Source organism: Mobula hypostoma, chromosome 26, assembly GCF_963921235.1.
Source record: "Mobula hypostoma chromosome 26, sMobHyp1.1, whole genome shotgun sequence".
Lineage (NCBI taxonomy): Eukaryota > Metazoa > Chordata > Chondrichthyes > Myliobatiformes > Myliobatidae > Mobula > Mobula hypostoma.
In genome coordinates this window covers 4,584,445-4,610,720 of record NC_086122.1, presented here as the reverse complement: position 1 = coordinate 4,610,720, position 26,276 = coordinate 4,584,445, and the positions used below count along the sequence as shown (strand labels likewise).

The window sequence follows — 26,276 nt, the reverse complement described above, 5'->3', positions numbered from 1 at the left end:
CCTCGCGCATTTTTCTATCATACAGTTGTTTGTAAGCACTCAAACCATCCTGCAAATATCCCCTGAACCTACGTACCTTTTCAAAATTAAAGTCGTACTTTATCATTGCGGCGGAAATCTCACGCAGTTGCTTCACTTTCTGCATTCGGTTTCGATTGTTATCCTGTCCTCTTCCAATTGCATCAGCTCTTCATCTATCAGTTCTTGGTCATGGGATGCCAAAACCTCTTCAACATCATCTTCGTCAACTTCTACAAGCCAAACTCACTTTGTCCTTGCTTCGTTCACCACGATCGAAACGCTTAATTGTGTCTACTTTTACGCTAAGTGTAACACCCTTACTCTTTCAGGCTTTTCCGACACCATAGAACTCATCTTGCTAACGGCTGCTCAATGCAACGTGTTTCAGCAATGCCATTCCGAATCCGGGGGAGAGCGGCTGCTCGGGGTGCACGCTGACTTTTATCGCACGCTGACTTTTTATCACGCGCTGCCTTTCTTCGTAACAGTGAAAATACCTCCTGAAAGCGAAAACAGGATACTAATGTAGGTCTTTCGTAACAGTGAGGTTTCCTAAAGCGAACGTTCGAAAAGCGGGGGACACCTGTATTTACTTTGGAAACCCAGACACTTTGTGTCAGTAATGTTATCCTCCCTAGAGCCGCAAAAGATGGGAAGTTGAATAGTGTGAGTGTGTGTGGGGTGGGAAATATGCCACTCTCAACTCCAGCGGATAACTTGATTCATGCCGACTCGCGTTGAAGATGTCTGTCTGGAAAAAGAATCTTTAAAATCTGCCATCTTTTCCAGAGCGAGGACTACCCGTTTCGAGTATGAAAGGAGTGTTTGAATTTATTCATACATATGAAAGGGCTAATTAGTAAGGTCTCCCATTATTGTTTATAATTATTAAAATTCTGAATGTTCGGTTTCACGTACCGGCTAGTTGCTGTTTTGTCGAGTTTGAAATCACGGCGGTTGCAGTGGACATTTGGAACCGAGGGGGCAGCAATGTTTTCGCACTCCGGACCACCGGGAATTCGTGCTCCCTATACACTTGTGCCACGTAGCCTATCAGACTAAAGGAGCCACTTTAGGGCTGTCTGGCCGTTGCTGTCCCCGGAGGTATAACTTCAACCGTTGTGCTGAATTGCGAAAAGGTTTTATTTAGTCGCTGTTTACATCAACGGAGGTGCGTGACCCCGACATCTGTGTGGATCTCAGTGGCCGCAGCGCCAGAGCATTCGGTGCAAGCACAAAGGTAAATCAGAATCATGAAATTTGTTGTTTTATTGCAGCAGAATATTGCAATACGTAATTTGTTTAAAAGCTATGAATTACAATCAGAAATATATTAAACAATTACATTCAATAGATGGTGCAAAAGACAGCAAAAATATGCAGTCCAAATGAAATTGTCATTACATCAATGTGCAGAATCATTTCCACGTTAGTCGGCAGACTTAAAGAGCAGCGTTTGTCTCATTCCAACCCTAAAGTCCGTAATTTATCGTTTTGTTAAATGTGACCGGGAGCTCACGCTCAGGACATGGAGACGTGGCGTGGCAGCTGTTCCGCCGGCAGCCGCAGCCTGATTCATTGCATTTAAAATGCAGTCCAGGAAGCTGGTTTCACAAACAACAGCCTACAAAAGGCAGGAGCAAACAGCGCTGATGCATTTGGAGCATCTGGGGGAAATGCCTTTACAGTTACGGCATTGAAAGCGCGGAGAGCACAGACTTCAGTGGGTGTGCGGCGCTGCTCTGTTTCCAGAGATCGGGGTAGAAGACAGATCATACATCTGAAGAAAAGTCTTTTTTCACTGTCCGAGGATGGCTTGTCTGACTTCAACAGAAACCGCTCAGGGGCACGTGCCATACCTGCCATAACTTAGATACGCCTCTGCGTGTACGAGGGGTTCGTGGTCAACACACACTGTGAAATGGCAGCCCTCTAGAAGAAAACGTAAATGGCGGACAGCCAGATGGAGACTGAGAAGCTGACGGACAAACCTGCTGTCGTTCATTCGGGGAGATGGAGTTACCGGCGCAGAAGGCGAGCGGATGCCACACGCCTTCGACCAACTGTTGGTGCACAGCACCCACAGGGTGGTCTGAAGTGGCAGTAGTCATAGCTCCAGGTGCGTTGGCGAGGGGGTGTGCCAGGGGGGTAGTCCTGGAAAGAGCTCGTTTGTGTCATCAAATGCTCGGGTCATGTCCGCTGACCGGTCAAGCGCGATTAGGGGCATTGCCTTTGAGGGCACCAAACAAGGGGGCATATAGTGGCGGTCCGGGGCGTGGTTGGCAGCACGCACCAGCATTCCTAGTAGCCAGCGCTACTTATCGTTCCTGTTTTACAATGTGTATGTGGTCTGTGTGTTCAGTAAAATTATGGTGAGATGTCCAAGTTCATTTATTGTTACATTTTACCTCGGGTTGTACAGTTGTGTGTTTGTGTGTCACCCTGATTGTAACCGAGGTGTCTGATAATCACCTCCCCGTCCGTATGTGACTGAGTTAGTTCTCACCGAGCTGTTGCACTCTGTCTGTTATTGTGCCTGTTGAAATAATAACGAGTTGAGATAAACGAGCTTTTCTCATCTGCCACCATTGACTGACTGTTTGACTCACCGTCCTCGCTGGCCGAGGCGTTGGCAGAGGTGGAGAGGGCAGAAGCAGTTTCAGTGCCCGAAGGCGTTCCAGTGTCACCATGTACACCGCCAGCCTGGGCTTGTGTCACCGAGGCAGAGGAGGAAACTGACGAGGAGGAGCTCGATAATCACGTTCAACCAGCACCGCGCTGGCCCCACCGCGTTCCATGGAGCGATCTCTGATACCAGTGTGGCGACACGGGCCATGTGGTCACTGTGACTGTGTGGCGATGAGAGGGAAGAGGCGGCCGCGTATCGCAGTGGGGAGAACAGAGTACGAGGTGTGGCTTGCCGATATCCGGGATTCCTGCACCATTGGCCTGGACCTGCTGTCCCGCTGGGGAGGCCCGTGTGGATGTGCCGGGGGCCACGCCCTACCTCGGCACTGAAGCCACGGCTCTCCGGCAGGGCAGCTCCAGGAAGTGGACCAGGTGGGCACAGCAACAACCTCCACCAGTCTCACAGCGGAGCGAGTCGTGGTTTCACAAATGACAAGGAAGCGCCGAAGATTCTTCGAGAAATGTTTAAACTTCGATTTGCAAAGTGAAGCTGAGACAGACAGTGGATCAGGCTGTGTAAGTCTGTCACTGACTGCCCATATGTCGTTTTCACACAGCATTCTTTATAGCCCTTCTGGGTTAGCATACCTCTGTAAGTTTTTTACTCTAACTAATAAATCAATCACTCTTATCTCCCTTAATTGGCTACATTCGTTTTTCTCGAGGGATTAAAAGTACACAGGTTTCATTCAATGGTTACATCCCAAATACCATAGTAACACAGACACTTAATGCATAGTAAAGGCATGGTCAACATCTGAATAAACACCTATTAAGCAATAAAAACACACTTAAAATAAACACTTAGAAAACAGAGTTAAAATGTTTTCCAGTATAATCCCTCCTTTGAGACTTCCAAAGTCTCACATAGAGAGAGGAAACTTCGAGTACACACACAAAAGCTCAAATAAACTCCAGAATTTACTCCCAAATCTGGGTCAAACTATAATTTCTTGTGCTTAGAACTCGAGGTGTTCTCTCCCTACCTTCCTAGGCCACTGAGCCAAAAACCTGTCCCTTCGTGTCTGAGACAGGAAAAAAGACTCGGGAGCCTTTACAGTCTACTGCCACATTATCATTTCCCTCCTGTACATCTTGCATGTCGTGTAAACTGTAACAATGCGTCATCGGTGTTTCTCTTTCCACTGGGCTTGATTCAGCAATTTCCAGGAGCATCAGAAAGCGTTTTGTTGCGGCCTGCACTATAAGAGACTCGGGCTGCACACCTGACTGTACCTGCGGGACTGCTCTGGTGCAGTGATTGAGATGGTACCAGGTGGAGCGTCCCTCTACTTGAACTGCGGTGGGTGACGCCTTGGTTGCCGTAAAAGGCCCTTCCCTTCTTGGTTTGTTCCACTTTCTTCGAAAAGCTCGCACATAGACCTGATCTCCTGGCTTGATTGGTCCTTCCCTTCGCACGATCTCCGGCTCTTTCCGTTTTTCCTGTGCAGAGATAGACTTATGTATCATGGTTAGTTGCTGCATGTGTTGTTTTAGTTCTACTTCCAATTGTTCCAAGCTCGGCCCTTTGTATGGTCCTCTCCACTGGGACACTGGCGTGGGCCTTCCGGTTAGCATTTCATGCGGTGTTAGACACGTCACTCGATTAGTTTGCATGTGGTAACTCATTAACGCTAACGGCAGCGCGTCAATCCAGTTCAGTTTAGTACCCGCACAAATTTTATTCAGTTTTGTTTTTAGAGTCCCGTTAATTCTTTCCACCATGCCCTGCGACTGAGGGTGATACACACATCCAAACTTCTGCTTTATTCTTAGTGCTTGCAAGACTAATTTGACCACTTTTTGGATAAACACTGAACCATTGTCTGAGCTGACTTCTGTAGGTATTCCGACTCTTGGGATCACTTTGTTTGTCAGGAATTTTACCACTGTTCCTGCCCCTTGATCTTTCGAGGGTACCACTTCTACCCATCTACTGAATCTGTCAGTTACGACTAACATGTATCTTTTCCCTCTTACTGTCCTTATCATGTCTACGTAGTGTTACGTACCCCGTAACTGGGTTGCCAAACCAGCAGAAATGGATCACTCAGTTGGAGTCTGGATTACTAGAACTAAGAAAGTTTTATTAAAGAAACAAGCAACACAGTAATCGAAAGGATAATAAATGCAACAGTTCAGCAATGATAAACACACATGTGCACAGAATTAAGATAACAGCATCAATCAAGCTCTATCGTTGTCTAGGGGTAAATGACCAAATTTCAAAGTGACACCAAAGTTCAGTCCAATTTAGTTCAGTTCGCAGTAATCGTTGCCATGGCGATGGACAACGTGGGGGGAGAGAGAGAGAGAACGGGAACGACTGATCATTCAGACACGGCTTCCACTCACAGACTGGCAATATGGCTCACAAGCAGCTTTCGGGCAGGTCCTTGGTGATGTCACCTGAGGTCACCGACTGTGACCCCTCCTCCAGATGCGGTCGATCCTCTGCAGTGAACCCGGCACCCAAGCAAGGGCGGACACACACCGGGTTCCTGCTGATCGTACCTTTCCACCCTATGCGTTGTCCGGTACTTCCCACCGACTCGTGAGAGGCGCACCGCTTCCAGGGTCTCGTTACCACGGGTGTCATGTGTGTCCTACCTTAGCGAACCTGTCCCTTTTTATCCCCCTGCTGGGGTATCGCCTGTCCATCACTTCAAACAGTTCAGGGTTCAAAGGGGGAGCCGCTCCAGACAGCGCTCTCTCTCCCGTCCCTTCATTACACATCTCCAGATGCTGTTTCATTGTGTTCCTATCTCTCTCTTGAAGACAGGTGGCAGACCAACTGTTGATCTCACAGGACAGCGAACATCTTATCTATGTGTGTTCTCGTCACAGTAGTCAATCACTAAGTGTTTAAATGGCCCTTCGGGCATGGGTATATGACCCATTGGGGTTGTAATTCCTTTCCGAATATTATTCTGTGCACGTACCTCGCACTGCGACAGCACATGGTCTACTGAAGCCTGTAAATAAGGCGACCAAAAACCGTCCTTTTTTATTTTCCTTATTACTTCCCCCCTTGCACAATGATTCATCCCATGCGCTTCTGAAATCAGGATAGTCAACAATGGGGTGGGTGCTACCAATAAACCGTCCTCCATGCTCCACAGGCCGTCTGGGCTCTGCTTGGCCCCCCTTCGGCTCCACATTGTCTGCTCTGCCAAAGTTGCCTTACCTTGTATTTCAATCAGGTCTTCTACCATAGGTTCTGGCTCCAAGCTTACCTGGGGCGCAATGAAGGCCAACATACATCTAGATGCTTTCCCGGCTGCTTCCTCTGCAGCTTGATCTCCCTCGGTTACTACATCGTTTCCTTTTTTATGTGCCTGACACTTCACGAGAGCCAGCGCTTTGGGTTTCATCATCGCTGTTATTAAATCTAAAATTTGCTGACAGTGCTGTGTGGGATCTCCACTACTCTTCTTAAATCCTCTCTGTTTCCACACTGCCCCAAACAAATGACACACTCCATGCGCATATGCCGAATCAGTATAAATGTCTACTTTCTCACCTTCCATCATTTCGCACGCTGCTGTCAGGGCTTTGATTTCCGCTAATTGAGCAGAACACGGTTGGGGGCAAACTTCCATTCTAATAGTCTTAAAGCTTGTCTGATCCTGCTGCACTACTGAGAAACCTGCGTGATTTCCATCATAATCCCGATAACAGGAGCCAGCTACAAACAAAACCTTTTTACCTTCATCTTCTAGTGGTTCAGATCGTAAATCTGCTCTTAATTTGGCAAATGCCATTGTCTCCCTTACACAGTCATGGGGTTCTCCTTCATGACCCAAGGGGACGTAATCAGCTATATGACTGGTAGTACATCTCTGTATAGTTATATCTGGAAATGTCAATAACATCTGATATGCTGTTATTCTGGCTGGTGTCAACACAGATTTACCTCTTTCCAGTAATTCTGTTACCTTGTGGTGTGTGTACAGGATCACAGGGTAGCCCATGGTCACGGATGATGCCTTTTCATAGTCATAGTACAATGCTGCTAATCCCTGATAACAGGGTGGGTACCCCCGAGCCACTTCATCCAGTTTCGGACTATAGTATGCTATTGGTTGTTTTGCTTTTCCTGTGCCTGTCTCTTGTGTTAGAACTGCTGCGACATAGCCTTACTGCCGGTTGGATACATACAAATGAAAGTCCTTTTCATAGTCAGGCAAAGCTAACGGTGGGGCTGACTGCAATTCCTGTTTAATAGTATTAAATGCTATTTTTGCCTCCTCATTCCACTGTAAGCCACTTTTCAAACTTGTATGTCCTGCCTCCTTCATTATTTTCCTTAATGGCATTACGATTTCAGCATATTCCCCAATCCAATCTGAACTGTATCCTGTTAATCCTAAAAACGTCATCATCTGCTTTACTGTCTGGGGTTTAGGAGCTTTATCTATTGCCTTAATTTGACTCAGCGCTATCGCCTTCATTCCCTTGGAGATTACCCTACCTAGGTATTCTACCTGTTGCTTACAGAATTGCAACTTCTTTTTGGATACCTTATGTCCTCCATACGCCAGTCTTTCTAAAAGGGTTACGGTATCCTGTTCACACTGCTCCTCACTTTCGGAGCAAATTAACAAATCATCCACATACTGTATTAATGTACTTTCCAATTGTATACCCTCTAAGTCTGCCTTTAATACTTGATTAAAAATGTGTGATGAGTGCTTAAATCCTTGCAGCATTCTTGTATAGGTATACTTGTTACCTCTATATGTAAATGCAAATAAATACTGAAACTGATCGGCCAGGGGAATGCTGAAGAAAGCTGAACACAAGTCAATCACTGAAAAATAGCTTGATTCCGGCAGAACGTTAGTCAAAAGCGTGTGTGGGGGTTGGGGACTACGGCTGGCCGGTCCTCCACTACCTCATTTACCGCTCGTAAATCATGTACCAGTCTCCATTTGGATTTGTCCGCTTTTAAGACGGGCAACAGCGGAGTATTACACGGACTATCTATCCTCTTAAGTGCGCCTGCTTCGAGCAACCCCTGTATCGTGGGCACTATTCCCTCCTCTGCTTCTGGTCTTATAGGGTATTGTGGTCTCCAAGGTGGAACTGCTCCCTTTTTCAGTTTTATTTCTACCGGACTTGCTGTTTTTATTCTCCCTACGTCCGTGTCATGTTGCGACCACAGAATAGATGGTAACCTATCCAGCCTGTTATCTTTTCCCTGACCTTTCTCCTTTTCCAATAGTAACATGTGCCACTGAGGAATTACTTCGACCTCCTTTATAGTTCCTGTCATATCTACATCTACCATTATTTTAATGTCGTTGTTGTCTCCCCATGCCCATACCTCCTGCATGATTTTCCTCCAAACCATTACGGTTCCAGTGCGTTTTACTAAGGGTCCTAGCTCTCTAGACTGGTATCCTTCATTCACCAGCAACGTTATGTGGGGCAAAGCCTCCAGTATTCTATACCATTTCTCCAAAAAGGTATTCCACCTGACTTGTAGGGCTGCCCCTTGCTTTCCAATTATTATAGTCTCTCCGCTTAGGTGCTGCCAGGTACATGGGCCCCCCGCCCCCCCCGTGCCATCTCTCCTCTAACTCCTTACTCTGAGTCTGGTCAAAAATTACTGTGCAATGTAACTCAGACTTAGGTGCTTCCGCCTTGGGCAATATGGCCTGCACGCCCTTTTTCCATTTTCCCCAGGTTTCCCAGATCTGATCTTCTATGTCTCCTATCCAGAAAACATTAGCTTTCTTGCTCTTTCCACACTCAACTCATTTCTAGTGCATTCTAATTTTAATTCTAGTTTTCATAGTGCATCTCTGCCTCGCAAATTGATTGGGGTTCCTTTGGACACTAATACTGGCAGAACTATTCTTTTACTGCCCATCCCCAACCGTACTGGAGCTGTATATTGTGTTAATTGTGTTTTCCCTGAGAACCCCACAGTCTTAATAAATTTTCCTGACATGGGAAGGTGAATGGCATACTGTGGCTGTGCACAGGTATACGTGGTTCCGGTGTCTATCATCATGGGTGTCAATTGCCCTTCTAACATAACCTGAACAATGGGTTCCTCTTCCGCCTCCCTTGTTATCACTGGGTAATGTCCCTTCCCACCTGGGTTCTCTGGGCACCCCAAGCATCTTGCATAGGGGTTCACGGATCCGCTTGAGCCTGTGGGGGCTGGTCCTTGACTGACCTGCGGTTCCCTTCTCATCGGCCCCTGTTGGTACGTAACGGGCCATAACCTGAGTGGACAGTCTCTTCTCATATGTCGTGGCTGGTTACACCCCCAGCACAGTCTCTCTATCTCTCTCTCCCCTTGACTCCTCACTAGCCCTCTTTGTCCATAACCTCTCTGTCCCCCTCCTTGGGATTTCCATTCCTGTCAGGGCTGCTGTTTAAATTTACTCTGTTCCTGATGGGGCATTCATGGGAATGCTTCTCCAAAGACGTTTATTATTGGCATGGGGTTTTCTGGCCCCTGTCTGACAGCGCGACCGGTTCCTCCATACAGTGGTGTTTCATTCATTTCAATGGTTGCACTCAAATCGGGTGCTACTGGCAGCATCTTTTTTCCCTTCTCTTTTTCCTTCTTTTTGAGTTCTTCAAGCTGCATTTGCATTAGCTTTCTTTGCACCTCTTCCTGCTGCTCAATCAGCTTCCGTTTGTCTTTCCGATATTTCTCAACTGCATGAATTACGTGGTCTCTAAATTCTTGTGAGTTCATTGATGTCAGTCCGACCACTTACTCCAATTTAGATTTAACTTGCAGAGGCATTGCTTCCAAAACGGCGGTTCGGAACAGTATGGTCATAAACGAGTTGTCTTCCACTTCTTGCTCAGTCTCCAGCCTCCACCTTTTCAACTGATTTTCTACATAGGCTGCTGGATTCCTAGTGTCCCCCAGCGGATCCCCTTTCAAAGCTTTGGGGTGGGTAAAACTTCCTGAGGGCCTGCCATACCCTCTGCCTCACTTGGTCAAAGCTGGTCCCGTCAGTCATTGGGCTGAACGCATTTAGTAGTCCAGCCGTTTCCATCAACTCTTTTAATTTGGAGGTTCCCATCAACCTTATCAGCAGTGCCTTCAAATTTCCCATAGCCAATAACCGTCCCGTAGTTTCTTCTTCAAAGGCTCTAATCCACTTCTCTGCTCCTTCATGTAAGCTAGGCAGGGTGTTTTTCAGCACTTCCAGGTCCTGGGAGCCCTAAGGAACATACTGTACTTGTCCTGACCCTTTTACTAACAATGGCATCACTCCTCGTCCCCTTCTGACCTCGTTCTTACTGGCTGCCACACAAATCTCTCTGGGGTTTGCTCTCTCCCTTGTTTTCCTATTTTCTCTTGACTTCTCCTTAGAGCCCTCTCTTTCTGATTCCGACTAACATTTGCTCGAGTCCTCGCGAATTCCTCAAACTGTTGTTGGAAACCCAGTGGGAAATCCAATTTCCGCTGTAATCTCCTATACTCTTTCTCCGCTTCTCTTATCTCCCTTTCCACTCTCTCTTTTTTCCCCTTCAAGGAACTCCTCTTCTATCCCCTGTCTGCACTCTCTTATACCCTCATACTCATTACTTGACTCTTGCTCTCCTGATAAATCATCTTCTTTTTCCGCCTGTTCAGTGTCGTGTTCCTGTAACAGGAATTCCTCCTGATTTTTCCTCAGCCTCAATTCCTGCAACTCTTTGATACGTTCTCTTATTATCTTATTTTCTCGTTCTACTTTTTTCTTATCTTCCTGCATCTCCTTCCACAGTGCCCCTCTCTCCTCCTCACATTTCCTTCTTTCCTCCTCGGTCTCCCAGACTTTAAACTTTCCCTCCAGTTCTAGTTCTCCTGTTAATACAGGGCACTGTTTAAGAGTCTCCTTCTCGTAATAAGGGGGAGGAGTTTCTAGATTTCTCAGGTCTGGGTATAGAGTCGGCTCTTTATTTGGTTTCTCCTGTGATTTACCAAACTGCTTTTCTTGTTTCTCAGTGTCTTCTTTACTTGCTACTGATATTCGTCCTTTCTTTCTCAATCTTTCTCCCTCCATCCTAAAGAGTTTTAACACTTCTATCTCCTGTTTTTTTTTCCTCCCTTTTTTTAGATTTGTCTCTTCGTTTATAATTTTTAATCAGCGCCTCCATTTCCTCACATAAACTTACATCAAATGTTCCTTCTTTCGGCCACTTCTTGACCCGATTTTTGGTTCTTTTTTCCCATTTTTCTGAAATTTCCGCGATCTTACCTTGACACACCGGAATATTCTACTCACCAAATTCAGGGTGGACTCTCCTGGAGCCTTTTTCAGCGATCCTTCCTGTCTCACGCATCCTGCTGCCTAAGGGGACAGACAAGTGTGAGGTAATGCATTTTGTAGTCCAAATTATGACAGAATTTACAGAGTAAATGGCACAGACCTCAGGAGTATTGACATACAGAGGGACGATGAGATGCAAGTCCAGTGCTCCCTGACACAAGTGGAGAGGATGGGGAAGAAGTCATTTTGCTTGTCTTCATAGCCAAGGCACTGAGTGTAAGTACTGGCTGTCACGTTCCTAACTGGCTGTCCCACCACCTCACCCAGCATTCCTTTCTCTCTGAGGACCACCTTCCCTCACTCCATCCTCCACCTGCTCTCGCACACACTCACACACACACACACACACACAGACACACAGACACAGACACACACACACACACACAAACACACAGACACACACACAGACACACACACACACACACACACACACACACACACGCACACACACAGACACACACACACACACACACACACACACACACACACACACACACACACACAGACACACACACACACACACACACACACACAGACACACACACACACAAACACACACACACACAAACACACAAACACAAACACACACACACACACACACGATTAAAGATTATGCGATTAAAGATGGCGCTGGTAACTGGCGACTCTGCGCATGCTCTCCCAAGCAAACTGCCTTCTCCACTATCCTATACCCAAGAAACCCTTCTAAACCTTCAATCTAGCAAGATAACGATCAACAACACCCTGGCGAAGCTACTGACCCAACTGGAGACCACCGCGCAAGAATTGCTTCTTAAACTCAAGACCGCACCTAGACCCGACCAACAAGGCCCACCACATTCCTGGAGACCCGCGACCTGCGACCGTGCCAGAGCACTTGGAGACACGGCCCATTCTGACCAGCACCTCTGTGGAGCAGACGACCACACAGAAGGGACGGCGGAGACCTCAAGGTGCCCCAGACGCTTCCCCAGAGCGACCACCGTAAAGCCCCGTTAGTGGCCATCCACAGCTGCCGGAAGTGAGGCCCCAGCCGCCAACCACTGAAATCGAGCCCCAGGCTCGAATGGAGCAGAGGCCTCCACAACTGTGACTCAGTTTACGGACTTGTTTCAGCCAGGAGACCGGCCCTCCAGGATTAAGTGTCGGCTTCGGGGCCCAACCCAATCGACAGACCGGGCCCTCGGCAGCTGGAAGTGGCAGCGGAGCCTCCCTCGTTACTCGGCCCAACCCGGAGCGTCCGACGACGCGACCCGCCGATTGTTCCCCGCGGGATGCGTCCGCCAACCGCAAAGAGCTGACAATAACACATTGCATTGATGGAAACCTGGAAAGATGCACTATTTACCGAGGAAGCGTGGGAAAAGAGCTGGGCTGTTGGTCAGATTGAAGCTGAGGGGCTTCAGGGCCCCTATGCCCACCATCCTACTAGCTAATGTGCAAGCCATAGAGAACAAAGTCGATGATCTTAAAGGGAGACTCACCTACTGCAGGGAGATGCAGAACTGCTGTGTATTCTGCTTCACCAAGACCTGGCTCTCCACTGCCACCCCCGACTGTGCCATCCGACCGGAGGGATTTTCAGTCCATTGGATGACCCGCACGGCATCTTCAGGCAAGACGAGGGGATGTATTGCCTGCCTACTGATCAACACTGGGTAGTGCTCAGACACAGTGGCACTGACAAGCTCCTGCAGCCCGGACCTGGAACACCTGTCGATGAAGTGTCGTCCCTACTATCTGCCACGGGAATTCAGCTCGGTCATATTGACAGCGGTCTACAATCCTCCCCCCAGGCGGACGTGGAGTGTGCTCTGAACATACTGTATGCCAACATCAGTGAAATTGAGACCAGGTATCCGGAGGCTTTGCTCATTACAGCCGGGGACTTTAACCAGGCCAACCTCAGAAAGGCACTGCCAAAGTTATACCAACATGTCTCCTGCCCCACTAGAGGCCCGAATATACTTGACCATTGCTACACAGCAGTCAAGGATACCTAGCGTTCCGTCCCACGACCTCACTTCGGAAAATTGGACCATCAGGCCGTACTCCTCCTCCCGGCTTACAAACAGAAACTGAAGCGGGAGGTCACGGTGTCAAAAGTAGTGTCGCATTGGACGGAGGAAATGGATGAGATCCTCCGTGACTGCTTTGAATCGGTGGACTGGTTAGTATTCAAGGACTCGGCAGCTAACCTCGATGAGTATGCCTCAGCTGTCACGGACTTTATTTGGAAATGCATGGAGGACTGTGTGTCTCGCAAGGCGATCCAGGTGTTCTCTAACCAGAAACCGTGGATGAATTAAAAGGTCAAGTCCCCCTTAAAGGCTAGGGCTGCGGCATTTAGGTCCGGGGATATCAGTTGCTGCACGGAATCCAGGCATGAACTCCGGAAAGCCATCAAGGGCGCCAAGAGGCAATATCGAGCCAAGTTGGAAGCCCAGGCTAACCAAAGGGATGCCAGTAGACTATGGCAAGGTCTAAATGAGATCACTGGGCGCAAAGAAAATGCTGGGAATATCAATAACTGGCGCTTCCCTTCCTGACGAACTCAACGTATTCTATGCAAGATTCGAACAGAACAGGAGCATCCCGCTCCCTCGGGATGAACCGGACATGGTGGCATCGAGGTTCATTGTCACCGAGGAGGACGTTAGAAGGGCCTTCCTGAAGATAGATCCAAGGAAGGTGACGGGCCCAGATGGCGTCCCAGGACGGGTTCTCCGGGCCTGTGCAAGCGATCTAGCTGGAGTGTTTGCTGACATCTTCAACTGCTCCTTGCTTCAGTCTAAGATCCCCTCGAGATCACGAGATAATGAGACCCTGGAAGAGCGGTGTGCCCCCACAAGTTGGTGTGAGTTTGGAGGTCCGGTTCGCGGGAACCGACCATAGGCTCACAGGGTGTAAAGGTACGATCGGTGGGAACCTGGTGTGTGTGTCTGCCCTTGCCTGGGTGCCGGGTTCACCGCGGAAGAACAGTCGTATCTGGAACGGAGGGGTCACAGTCAGTGATAACAGCGGGATAGAAGACGTAAAAGGGTCCGCCCAAAACCACCTGTGAAGACATCAAAGGCCTGTCTGAATCAAATTGCATCTCTCTCTCTCTGTCTCTCCAATGGCACAACAGCGATTACTGCAAACTGTACTAAGCTGAACTGAACTCTGCGTCACTTAAAACTGATCATTTTACCCCTAGACTGCGACAGAGCTTGGTTGACTCCTATTACCCTATTTCTGTGTGCATGTGTGTTTTATCATTGCTAACCTGTTGCATTTATATACTTACGATTAGAGTACTGTGGTACTTATTTCTTTAATAAAACTTTATTAGATCCTAGTAATCTAGACTCCAACGAGTGGTCCATTTCTGCTGGTTTGGCAACCCAGTTACGGGGTACGTAACATCTATAACTTCCGCCACCTCCAGTGGGACCCACCACTAAGCACGTCTTTCCCTCCCCCCACTGTTTTCCGCAGGGATCGCTCCCTGCGCTACTCTCTGGTCCATTCATCCCCCGCATCCCTTCCCACCAATCTCCCTCCCGGCACTTATCCTTGTAAGTGGAACACGTGCTACACCTGCCCTTACACTTCTTCCCTTACCACCATTCAGGGCCCCAGATAGTCCTTCCAGGTGAGGCAACACTTCACCTGTGAGTTGGCTGGGGTTATATACTGTGTCTGGTGCTCTCGGTGTGGCCTTCTATATATTGGCGAGACCCGACGCAGACTGGGAGACCATTTCGCTGAACACCTATGCTCTGTCCGCCAGAGAAAACTGGATCTCCCAGTGGCCACACATTTTAATTCCACGTCCCATTCCCATTCTGATATGTCTATCCACGGCCTCCTCTACTGTCAAGATGAAGCCACACTCAGGTTGGAAGAACAACACCTCATATTTCATCTGGATAGCCTCCAACCTGATGGCATGAACATTGACTTCTCAAACTTTCATTACTGCCCCTCCTCCCCTTCACACCCCATCCCTTATTTATTTATTTATTTATTATTTCTCCTCCCCCTTTTTTTTCCTTTCTCTCTCTGTCCCTCTCACTATCACTCCTTGCCTCCTCTCAATCTTCCTCTGGGCTCCCCTCCCCCTTTCTTTCTCCCCAGGCCTCCTGTCCCATGATCCTCCCCCTTCTCCAGCTCTGTATCCCTTTTGCCAATTAACTGTCCAGCTCTTAGCTTCATCCCTCCCCATCCTGTCTTCTCTTATCATTTCGGATCTCTCCCTCCCCCTCCCACTTACAAATCTCTTACTAGCTCTTCTTTTATTTAGTCCTGACAAAGGGTCTCGGCCTGAAACATTGACTGTACTTCTTCCTATAGATGCTGCCTGGCCTGCTGTGTTCCACCAGCATTTTGTGTGTGTTGATTGAAAAACTCGTTTTGTGTGAGCATTGCTGCATGGAATGGAGAAGATATAAGCACTCACCTTCTTCAGGTTTGTAAAAGAGATCTCAGATTTACTGAACAGCTTGAGATAACGTTCTTCACTGTGGCTATCTACCATCTCAGGAGACTTGATAATTGCCTCCACAATCCTATACTCTTCATATAATTCAACCATTTCAATATCTTGAAGGTTACAGGCCTTGACTGCATCACAGAATTCTCCAAAAGGCACTTGTTAGGCTCAATTTTGATTATGAAAGCTGTTTTCAGAGAAGTCATACCTGTCGCTTTATAAGTTCTTTATGAGTCTTTCATAGAAAACAATGAAGTCTGCCTCACTTTTCTTGGACACATCAGGGGTAAGCTGACTAAGCTTGGTGTTCACTGCAAAGCCAAAAAACAGTCCTTTACTCTTCTCTCAAGTTTGCTTTTCAGTTCAGCCATTAGCTTAAATACTGACATTATGCTGAATGACTTGGCTTCTAGTACTTTACTAGCGTCTGAGAACAATTTAAGAGTGTGACTGAGGAAGAAGAAATAGATCTCTGACGATTCACAGGCATTTCCTTCATCTCCAAACCACCTCCAGAGTACCTTGGGGCACTCCTCCTCACCTAGACTCTGAAAATAACTTTTTAGGACCTCCCAGCATTTAAGTATTCTGTCAATAGACGGCATAAGAGAGAGCCATCTAGTCACAACATGCCGAAACAGTTTACAATTATCAACATTCACGAATTCACAGAATTCCTTTAATTCTGCTGTTTGTTTAGCTGAGATGCTGAAATGGTTGTATACTTTGAGCAGAATATTTTCAATATCAATTTCCAGTTTTCCTGTAGCAAATCTTGTTGCATTGTACAAAATATGGGCCAGACAATTTGCAGCAATAATGTTCTCTGGAGCCATTTTCAGTTTTTGATAAACACTGTTGTGTTTTCCATAGTTTACACCTGCATTTTCAGCAGTGTATGCGGACACTTTATTCAGATCCAGATCTGCCGTCTCTAGTTTAACGTGTAGCTGATTTGTTATGTCCCCTGATGATTCATTGTTATCACTGTAAAAGTCAAGTAACACATGTTGCACTCCCTTCTCAAAATGAAAGTATCTCAGAAGTATTGGGAAACACTGTTTGAAGCATCAGTTGCTACTGAAAAGGGCAAGCCATGTTCTTTGATATAGTCCACATGCTTTTGTAGAGAATACGGAGCTGGAATATTTTCACACAGAGCTTTTGCTTTAGTTTCCCCACATGTTGCACCTTTCACTATCAATGAGTCACTGTACATTTCTGGGACGGCTGGTGGTGCAGTGGCATCAGTGCCGGACTTCGAAGCGAAGGCTCCCGAGTTTGAACCCAGTCGCTCCACCCCCCCTCACCCCCAAATACACTTTCCATCCGTTCCGGGTTGAGCATCGAGCTAGCCGCTCAGCCTCATAAAAAAAAAACAAGGGTCGAGTCAGGAATGTTCAATCCGTGACCCGGTTAATCCGAAAGGAGACCAATCCTGACATTACATACCAGACAAGAATGGCTGACTGTCTGGTGTGACAAGCTGTATTTCTTTGTCAACTTTTACTCCACAATCAACACTTCTGTATGACTTCACTTGACTAACACTTCACAGCATGGTACACTTTACACAGTTCTGCAGCCAAGATTTTGTCATCTTGAGTTGATCGAGCTGCGGAGAAGAATGCTAACAATGATGACGTACCAGCAGTACGAGTGTTAACTTTATGTTTATCTGTGGTAGCGTGTTTTTCAACTGCACTTTTTCCCTTACTGCCAAACTCCACATCACAATGGCATAGTGTACAAAAAACATCAAAGGTATCTTTTCTGCTTTTAGCAATAAATCCAAATTCTTTGGCCCATTCATGGTTAAATATAGTCTTTCTTTTCGGCATTTCTTTAGGGGCTTGAAACAAGAACAAAGAAGTCAACCACTCTGCACTGCGGCAGCGGCCGTGGACAGACTGATCCTCTCGGACGTGCTGACGTGACTCGTACACTGCGCATCAGCAGTGTTGACAACGGCAACTACATAAAATAAAAATACGTTAAGGGTTGTTATAGGTTTCAGTTCCCACTGTTTTAAGTATAGCTGAGGTAATTTATATAAGTTTTTTAGTCAGACCCAAAAAAGGACAAATTAACATCTGGCTCGAGGTGGCGCCGGACAGAGGACAGGGTGGGCGCTGGACAGAGGACAGGGTGGGCGCCGGACAGAGGACAGGGTGGGCGCCGGACAGAGGACAGGGTGTGCAAAAGCCGGACAGTCCGGCCTAAAGCCGGATGTCTGGTCTCCCTACATGTACCACCAGCAAATGTCCCGTGAGGATATTTGTTCCCATCCAGTTCAGATGCAAACATTCTTGTTTGTACAGCTCTTGTCTACCCTGGAACACAGACCAATGATTCATAAGTCTGAAGACCTCCCTTCTGCACCAGCTCCTTCACCATATATTGAACTTCACCATGTATCACCACTGCCCTGACTGCCATTTTCTTTATGCTAAGTCAAAGGTCACAAGCCGACACAAAAATTAAAACCTTAGCAGTTCTTACCTGTTACTCACCTGTCCCTTCTTGATGAAGCCTCTTGAGCCAAAGGCTCAGCTTTCAAATTTCACACTGGCCACAGTCAGAATGACCACTCCAAAATGGCCACTCCACTTTACCATGCCCTTTATTGCCTGAAGTGCCAGGCACTTAGCCAATAATATGTATTTTTTAAGTTTTAATACCTGCAGGCTCCTCCCCTCTGCTGTTCCAGCTGCTGCAAATGTTTTAGGCAGTGAACTTTCAAGAGATTAATCAGGTGATCAAAATCAAAGTATTCAAATTTACATTTATTATCAAAAAATGTATAAACTATACAACCCTAACCCATGAGAGATTTCAGTAGAGTACAGGACAGGTTTTGTCTAATGGCAGAGTGGTCGGTAACTAGAAGCAGCATTCATGGTAATTAGTGAAAACTGGGGGGACGAGGATATATTTGTATGCCAGGTAACTTGGAATGAAAATCAGTACTGGCGTAATTTCCAATACTACAGTGTCATCCATCCAGTAATTTGATGATTTTCCCAGCAATAAGGAAAATTAAGAAAACAAGTCCACAAAGTGAACCAAACAAAGAGCAAGAATTAAAAACTCTCCTCCTGTTGTGCTGCAGATTGGAGTCAGTGCAGGGCAAATAAATTAGACAGGATGCACCCAGACCCAAAGGCCCTAGACAGACTGACTTCCAGCAGGAAATCTCCTCATTGGAATTCAGAATGACTAATTTTTATTTTGCAACAAATCCGATTGAATTCTGAATGTTGTGATGAGTACACAAGCATTTTTTATATCGTATAGATAAATGTACAGAGAGATGTAACCCTCTCCTTTCCACAAGCTGGGCCAAACTCCATGAACCAGGGCCTCCTCTCCAAACAGCAGAAATACCTGCTGCTTGCTCTCAGTGTGGTACAAGTTGTTTTATAAACTGTGTAATTGATGCCAGGAATGAGATTTTTCTACCACAGGGAAGTTGATAAACTCTATTCCTGACATCAATCACCTTTTGTGTAAGTTGTCCTCCTTCTGTCATTTGGTTATTTAATGAAATGTTTATAGCTAAAAAACAAAGCCTTATTTGAGTATCTGTTGCTGATTCCCCAGCCTTCAGTTCCCACTCTGGGGGATGCCAGCTCCCAATTGACATTGTAAGGCTCACACACCTTCTCCCATGTCCCAGTACACACATCTTCTCCTCCGTCTCAGTCCGCACACTTGCTCCCATATCTCAGTCCGCACACCTTCTCCCATATCCCAATCCACACACCTTCTCCCATGTCCCAGTACACACATCTTCTCCTCCGTCTCAGTCCGCACACTTGCTCCCATATCCCAGTCCACACACCTTCTCCTGTATCCCAATGAGCACACTTTCTCCCATATCCCAATCCACACACCTCATCTTCTTTGGAAAGTGCCAGCTTATCTTCCAAGTGACAAAGACCAGCGTGCCTAAATCTGGTTGAGCAGAGACTTACTTTGTTTGCCTCCGATCTTCCTCTCTCACAGGGTCTGAAATGCCTTGAGCATTCGTTCTCCAGGACAGTCGTAAGTGTGGTGACAGTAGGCTGATGAGCACAATCGAGGCAGACTTCACCCACTACAACCCAACCCAGGTCAAGTCATGGGGCATACGTTGCATTGTGCCGACCATTGCACTCTTCATGTACCTCATGTGCATGGACTGAAGGTGTTAATTTTTAACGTGTGCAGTATGTGGAATAGGTAGATGAACTTGCAGCACAGTTACAGATTGGCAGGTATGATGTCGTGGGCATGACTGAATGATGGTTGAAAGAAGATCACAGCTGAGAGCTTAATGTCCGAGGAGACACATTGCATCGGAAGGAAGGCAGAGCAGGCGGTGTTGCTTTGTTGGTAAAAAATGAAATCAAATCATTAGAAAGGGGTGACATAGGGTTGGAAGGTGTCGGAAGAGCTAAGGGAGTGCAAGTGTAAAAAGACCCTGACTGAGGATGGAAGACGGGATAGTGGTGTAAGGGATGTTTTCAAACTGGAGGTCTGTGATTAGTGGAGTTCCACAGGGACCTGTGCTGGGACCTCTGCTGTTTGTCATGTATGAAATGACCTGGATGGAAATGTAGATGGGTGGGGAGGTTGGTAAGTTTGTAGATGTTTGTCGTCTGAGTGGACAGAGTCAGAATGGTGATCTTAACGCTTTTGCTATCAGAAGTCCAGCGAAGGGGAGCTCCAGTCAGAGAAAGCGAAAAAGGAATAAAATCTCTCAGTTTCATTCTCTCAAGTTCTTGTTTTCATTGCCTTCCCTTCTTTATATCTGCTCAGTTAGGGCAGTAGAGATGGGAGGCAACATAGTTGAATGCTCCTCTTGTGGATGTGGCGAAGGCAGGGAGACCTACAACTGTGGGAAATGCATCCAGCTCCAGCTTCCAACAATCCACATTAAGGAGTTGGAGCTGGAACTGGATGAACTCCGGATCATTTGGGAGGTTAAAGGGGTGATAGATAAGACATATAGAGAGGCAGTTACACTCAAGGTGCAGGACATGGGAAATTGGAAGGGGAAGGGTGTGAAGGAGCCAGTGCAGAGTACCCCAGTGGCCATCCCAATCAACAACAGGTCTATCACTTTGGATACTGTCGGGGGATGACCTAACAGAGGAAAGTCACAGTGGTCAGATCTCTAGCACTGAGCCTGGCTCTGACTGAGAAGGGAATGGGAGAGAAGAGGCACCCTGTGGTGATAGGGGATTCATTAGCTAGGAATGAACAGCAGGTTCTGTGAGCAAGAACGAGATTCCCGAATGGTATGCTGCCTCCCAGGGGCCAGGCTCCGTCTCACCTTGGATCGAGTATTCGGCATTCTTGTGTGGGAGGGTGAACAGCTAGAGGTCGTGGTCCATGTAGGTACCGATGACATGGGTAGGAGAAGTGATGAGGTTTTCATAGAGAGTTCAGGGAGTTGGGTGCTAAGTTAAAGGGCAGGACCTCCAGAATTTGATCTCAGGATGGCTACCCGTGCCATGTGCTAGTGAGGCCAGAACTCTGAAGATTACATATGGCGAAGGAGTTGCTGTAGGCTCTCTTCCAGGGAAAATGGGACCTGTACAGAACGGAGGGCTTACACCTGAACTGGAGGGGACTAATATCCCAGTGGGAAGTTTTGTTAATGCTGCATGGTGGGGTTTGAACTAGAGTTGCAGGGGGATGGGAATCAGAGTGCCAGAAGTTAGTGGACAGGTTGTGGAGGCAGATGTTGGTAAGACCTCAGACAAAGTCAGGAATCTAAAGGTTGAACATGGTGCGACTATTGTCCTGAGCTGTGTATATTTCAATGCAGGAAGTATCGTAGGAAAGGCAGATGAGCTCAGGGCAGATTCCAGGATCAACACCTGGAATTATGACGTTGTAGCCATTAGTGAGACTTGGTTGTAGGAGGGGTAGGACTGGCAGCTCAGTATTCCGGGATTCTGTTGTTTTAGACGTGACAGAGTGGGAGGGATTAAAGCGGGAGGGGTGGTGTTACTAGTCAGGGGAAATGTCACGACAGAGATTCATCAGGACAGACCGGAGAACACGACTAGTGAGGTGTTATGTGTGGAACTGAGAAATAAGAAAGGTATGACCTCGTTAATGGGATATGTTACAGACCACCCAACGCTCTTAGGGTTTTAGAGGAACAAATCTGTAAAGGGATCGCAGACTGTTGCAAGAAACATAGGGTTTCTATCGTAGGTGGTTTTACCTTTCCACATATTGATTGGGATTCTAATACTGCAAAAGGACCAGATGTCAAATGTGTTCAGGAAAATTTCCTTCATCAGCTTGTAGAATTTTCAACAAGGGTGTGTACGATACTGGATCAGCTGTTAGGGAATGAGGCAGGACCGCTGACAGATGCTTGTGTAGGGAAATATTTTGCATCTAGTGGCCACTGATACGTACCCCATAACTGGGTTGCCAAACCAGCAGAAATGGATCACTCAGTTGGAGTCTGGAGTACTAGAACTAAGAAAGTTTTATTAAAGAAACAAGCAACACAGTAATCGAAAGGATAATAAATGCAACAGTTTAGCAATGATAAACACACATGTGCACAGAATTAAGATAACAGCATCAATCAAGCTCTATCGTTGTCTTGGGGTAAATGACCAAATTTCAAAGTGACTCAAAGTTCAGTCCAGTTTAGTAGTCAAGTTCGCAGTAATCGTTGCCATGACGATGGACAACGTGGAGGGAGAGAGAGAGAGAACAGGAACAACTGATCATTCAGACACGGCTTCACTCACTGACCGGCGATACGGCTCACAAGCAGCTTTTGGGCAGGTCCTTGGTGATGTCACCTGAGGTCACCGACTGTGACCCCTCCTCCAGATGCGGTCGATCCTCTGCAGTGAACCCGGCACCCAGGCAAGGGCGGACACACACCAGGTTCCCGCTGATCGTACCTTTCCACCCTGGCCGTTGTCTGATACTTCCCACCGACTCGTGAGAGGCGCACCGCTTCCAGGGTCCCGTTACCTCGGGTGGCGTGTGTGTTTTCCCTTAGCGAACCGGCCCCTTTTTATCCCCCTGCTGGGGTATCGCCTGTCCATCACTTCAAACAGTTCAAGGTTCAAAGGGGGGAGCCGCTCCAGACAGCTCTCTCTCCCCCGTCCCTTCATTACACATCTCCAGACGCTGCTCCATTGTTCCTTATCTCTCCTTCCCCTGAGGGCAGGTGGCAGACCACTTGCTGATGTCACTGATGCTAACCCAGGCCAGCAAACATCTTAATTTTATGTGTATTCTCATCTCACCACAATGCCACTAGTTTCAAAGTAAATATGCAAAAAGATAGGTCTGGGCCATGGCTTGATATTCTAAATTGGAGAAAGGCCAGTTTTGATGGTATCAGAACTGATCTGGCAAGTGTAGTTTGGGACAGGCTGTTTTCTGGCAAATGTCTACTTGGAAAGTGGGAGGCCTTCAAAAATGACATTTTGAGATTACAAAGCCTGTATGTGCTGTCAGAATAAAAGGTAAAAAGAAACAGGTATAGGGAACCTTGATTTTCAAGCGACATTGAGGCTCTGGTTAAGATTTTAAAAAGGGATGCATAACAGGTAAACGCAAGTAGGATCAAACAAAGTGCTTATCGTGGACAAGAAATGCAAGAGAACACTTCAGAAAGAAGTCAGGAAGGCTTAAAGAAGGCATGACATTGCTCTCACAGACAAAGTGAAGGAGAATCCTAAGGAATACTACAGATATGTGAGGGGCAAAAGGATTGCAAGGGAGAAATTGGTTCTCTGGAAGACCAGAATGATAATCCTTGTGTGGAGTTAAAACAGATGGAGGAGATCTGAAATGAATTCTTTGCATCTGTATTTCTTCGGGAGGCTGATACAGAGTTTATGGAAGTGAGGCAAAGCAGCATCAACTCATGGACCCTGTACAGGTTGCAGAGGAAGAGGTGTTTGCTACCCTGAGATAAGTCAGGGGGGATAAATCCCCAGGTGCTGACAAGGTATTCCTCCAGACCCGATGGGAGGCAAGTGTAGAAATTCCTGGGGTCCTAAAGAGACATTTAAAATATCTTTGTGACAGGAGAGGTACTGTTGGATTGGAGGATAGACAATGTTATTCTCCTGTTTAAATAAAAGCTCGAAACTTAAACCAGGAAATTAAAGGTCGGTCAGTCTGACATCAGTTGTGAGAAAGTTATTGGAAGGTGTTCTAAGGAACTGGATGTATAATGTATTTGGGTAGACAAGGACTGATTAAGGATAGTCAGCATGGCTTCATGTGTGGTAAGTCATGTCCAGTCAATTTTATAGAAGTTACCAGGAAAGTGAATGAAAGCAAGGCAGCAGATGTTGTCTGTATGGACTTGAGGAAGGCATTTGACAAGGCCCTGAATGGGAGGCTGGTCAAGAAGGTTCAGTCGCTCGGCATTCAGGGTGAATTAGTAAATTGAATTAGAGATTGGCTTTGTGGGAGAAACCAGAGAGTAGTAGTAGAGTTCTGCCTCTCTGACTGGAGGCTTGTAACTAATGGTGCGCTGCAGGAATCAGGGCTGCATTCTCTGTTGTTTGTCATCTGTACCAATGATCTGGATGATAGTGTTGTTTATTGGATCAGCAAATTTACAGATGACACCTCGATTGATGGTGTTGTGGGTAGTGAGGTAGGCTATCATTGCTTGCAGAGGGATCTGATCAGCTGGAAGAATGAGCTAAAAGACAGCAAATGGAATTTAATGCAAACAAGTGTGAGATTTTGCACTTCAGTAGAACCAAGCAGGGTCGGTCTTACACAGTGAACGGTCGGGTACTGAGGATTGTGGTAGAACAAAAGGATATGGGAATACAAGTCAATAATTCTTTCAAAGTGGCGTCACAGGTAGATAGGGTTGTAAAGAAATCTTTTGGCACATTGCCTTCATAATCAGTGTATTGAGTTCAGGGGATGGGATGTTATGTTGAAGCTGTATAAGATGTTTGTTAGATCTAATTGGAGTATTGTGCACAGTTTTGTTCACCTACCTACAGGAAAGATTAAACAAGGTTGTAAGAGTGCAGAGAAAATTTACAAGGATGTTGCCAGGTCTGGAGGGCATGAGTTCTGAGGAAAGATTTAATAGATTGGGATTGTATTCTGTAGAACACAGTGGATTGTGAGATTTGATAGAGCTACAGAAAGTTATCACTGGCACAGATCGGGTAAATGCAAGCAGGCATTTTCCACTGAGATTGGGGGGACAACAACCAGAGGTTTTGGAATAAGGTTGAAAGGTGAGAAGTTTGAGGGGAACGTGAGGGGAAACTTCTTCACTCAGAGGGTCGTGAGTGTGGAGTGAGCTGCCAGCACAAGTGGTTCATGTGAGCTTGATTCCAATATTGAAGAGAAGTTTGGATATGTCCTTGGATAGTAGGGATACGGAGGGCTATGGTCCCAGTGCAGGTCAATGGGAATAGGCAGTTTTAATGTTTTCACCACGGACTAAATGGGCTGAAGGGCCTGTTTATGTGCTGTGCTTCTCTATGATTTGATGATACCAAGATTGGTGGAGTTGTGGAGAGTGTAGATTACTGTAGACCAGTTGCAGATATGGGCTGAGAAATGGCAGATGGAGCTTAACCCAGATAAATGTGAGGTTGTGTGCCTCGGTATGGCAAATGCAAGGAGACAGTTCTCTGTTCAGGGCAAGGTCCTTGACAGTGTTGCTGAGCAGAGAGATCTTGGGATCCAAGTTCATAGATCCTTGAAAGTGTCTGCACCGATCGATCAGGTAGTTAAAAAGGCTTATTGAATGCTTGCTTTTATTAGTCGAGGCATTGATTTCAAAGGACAGGAGGTTATGTTGCAACACACATCAAAGTTGCTGGTGAACGCAGCAGGCCAGGCAGCATCTCTAGGAAGAGATACAGTCGATGTTTCAGGCCGAGACCCTTCGTCAGGACTAACTGAAAGAAGAGCTAGTCGGAGATTTGAAAGTGGGAGGGGGAGGGGGAGATCCGAAATGATAGGAGAAGACAGGAGGGGGAGGTATGGAGCCAAGAGCTGGACAGGTGATTGGCAAAAGGGATGTGAGACGATCATGGGACAGGAGGCCCAGGGAGAAGGAAAAGGGGGAGGGGGGGGAACCCAGAGGATGGGCAAGGGGTATAGTGAGAAGGGCAGAGGGAGAAAAAGGAGACAGAGAAAAAGAATGTATGTATATAAATAAATAATGGATAGGGTACGAGGGGGAGGTGGGGCATTAGCGGAAGTTTGAGAAGTCAATGTTCATGCCATCAGGTTGGAGGCTACCCAGACGGAATATAAGGTGTTGTTCCTCCAACCTGAGTGTGGCTTCATCTTTACAGTAGAGGAGTAGACATATCAGAATGGGAATGGGACATGGAATTAAGATGTGTGGCCACTGGGAGATCCTGCTTTCTCTGGCGGACACAGCGCAGGTGTTCAGCGAAGCGGTCCCCCAGTCTACGTCGGGTCTCGCCAATATATAGACGGCCACATAGGGAGCATCGGACACAGTATATCACCCCAGCCAACTCACAGGTGAAGTGTTGCCTCACCTGGAAGGACTGTCTGGGCCCTGAATGGTGGTAGGGGAGGAAGTGTAAGGGCATGTGTAGCACTTGTTCCACTTACAAGGATAAGTGCCAGGAGGAAGATTCCACATCAGATCGTTTTGCTGAACACCTACGCTCTATCATCCAGAGAAAGCAGGATCTCCCAGTGGCCACACATTTAAATTCCATGATCTGACAGTGAAGGTATGTACTTGTTCTGATATGAAATATTCCTGTGTGCAAACACCATTCAAGGTG

At 46.8% G+C, this 26,276-nt stretch overlaps 1 long non-coding RNA gene across 2 annotated transcripts; it reads left to right on the top strand.

The window, feature by feature from the left end:
• The first annotated feature begins 985 nt into the window (after positions 1 to 985).
• LOC134338286 (uncharacterized) lies at positions 986 to 25,401 on the top strand. Of its 2 annotated transcripts, none has more exons than XR_010016193.1 (3): positions 986 to 1,261; positions 15,342 to 15,456; positions 17,330 to 25,401. It is a non-coding gene; the product is annotated as an uncharacterized LOC134338286 (long non-coding RNA). The 2 variants fall into 2 exon arrangements; XR_010016194.1 differs by lacking the exon at positions 986 to 1,261 and adding an exon at positions 1,295 to 2,140.
• Positions 25,402 to 26,276: the final 875 nt, after the last annotated feature.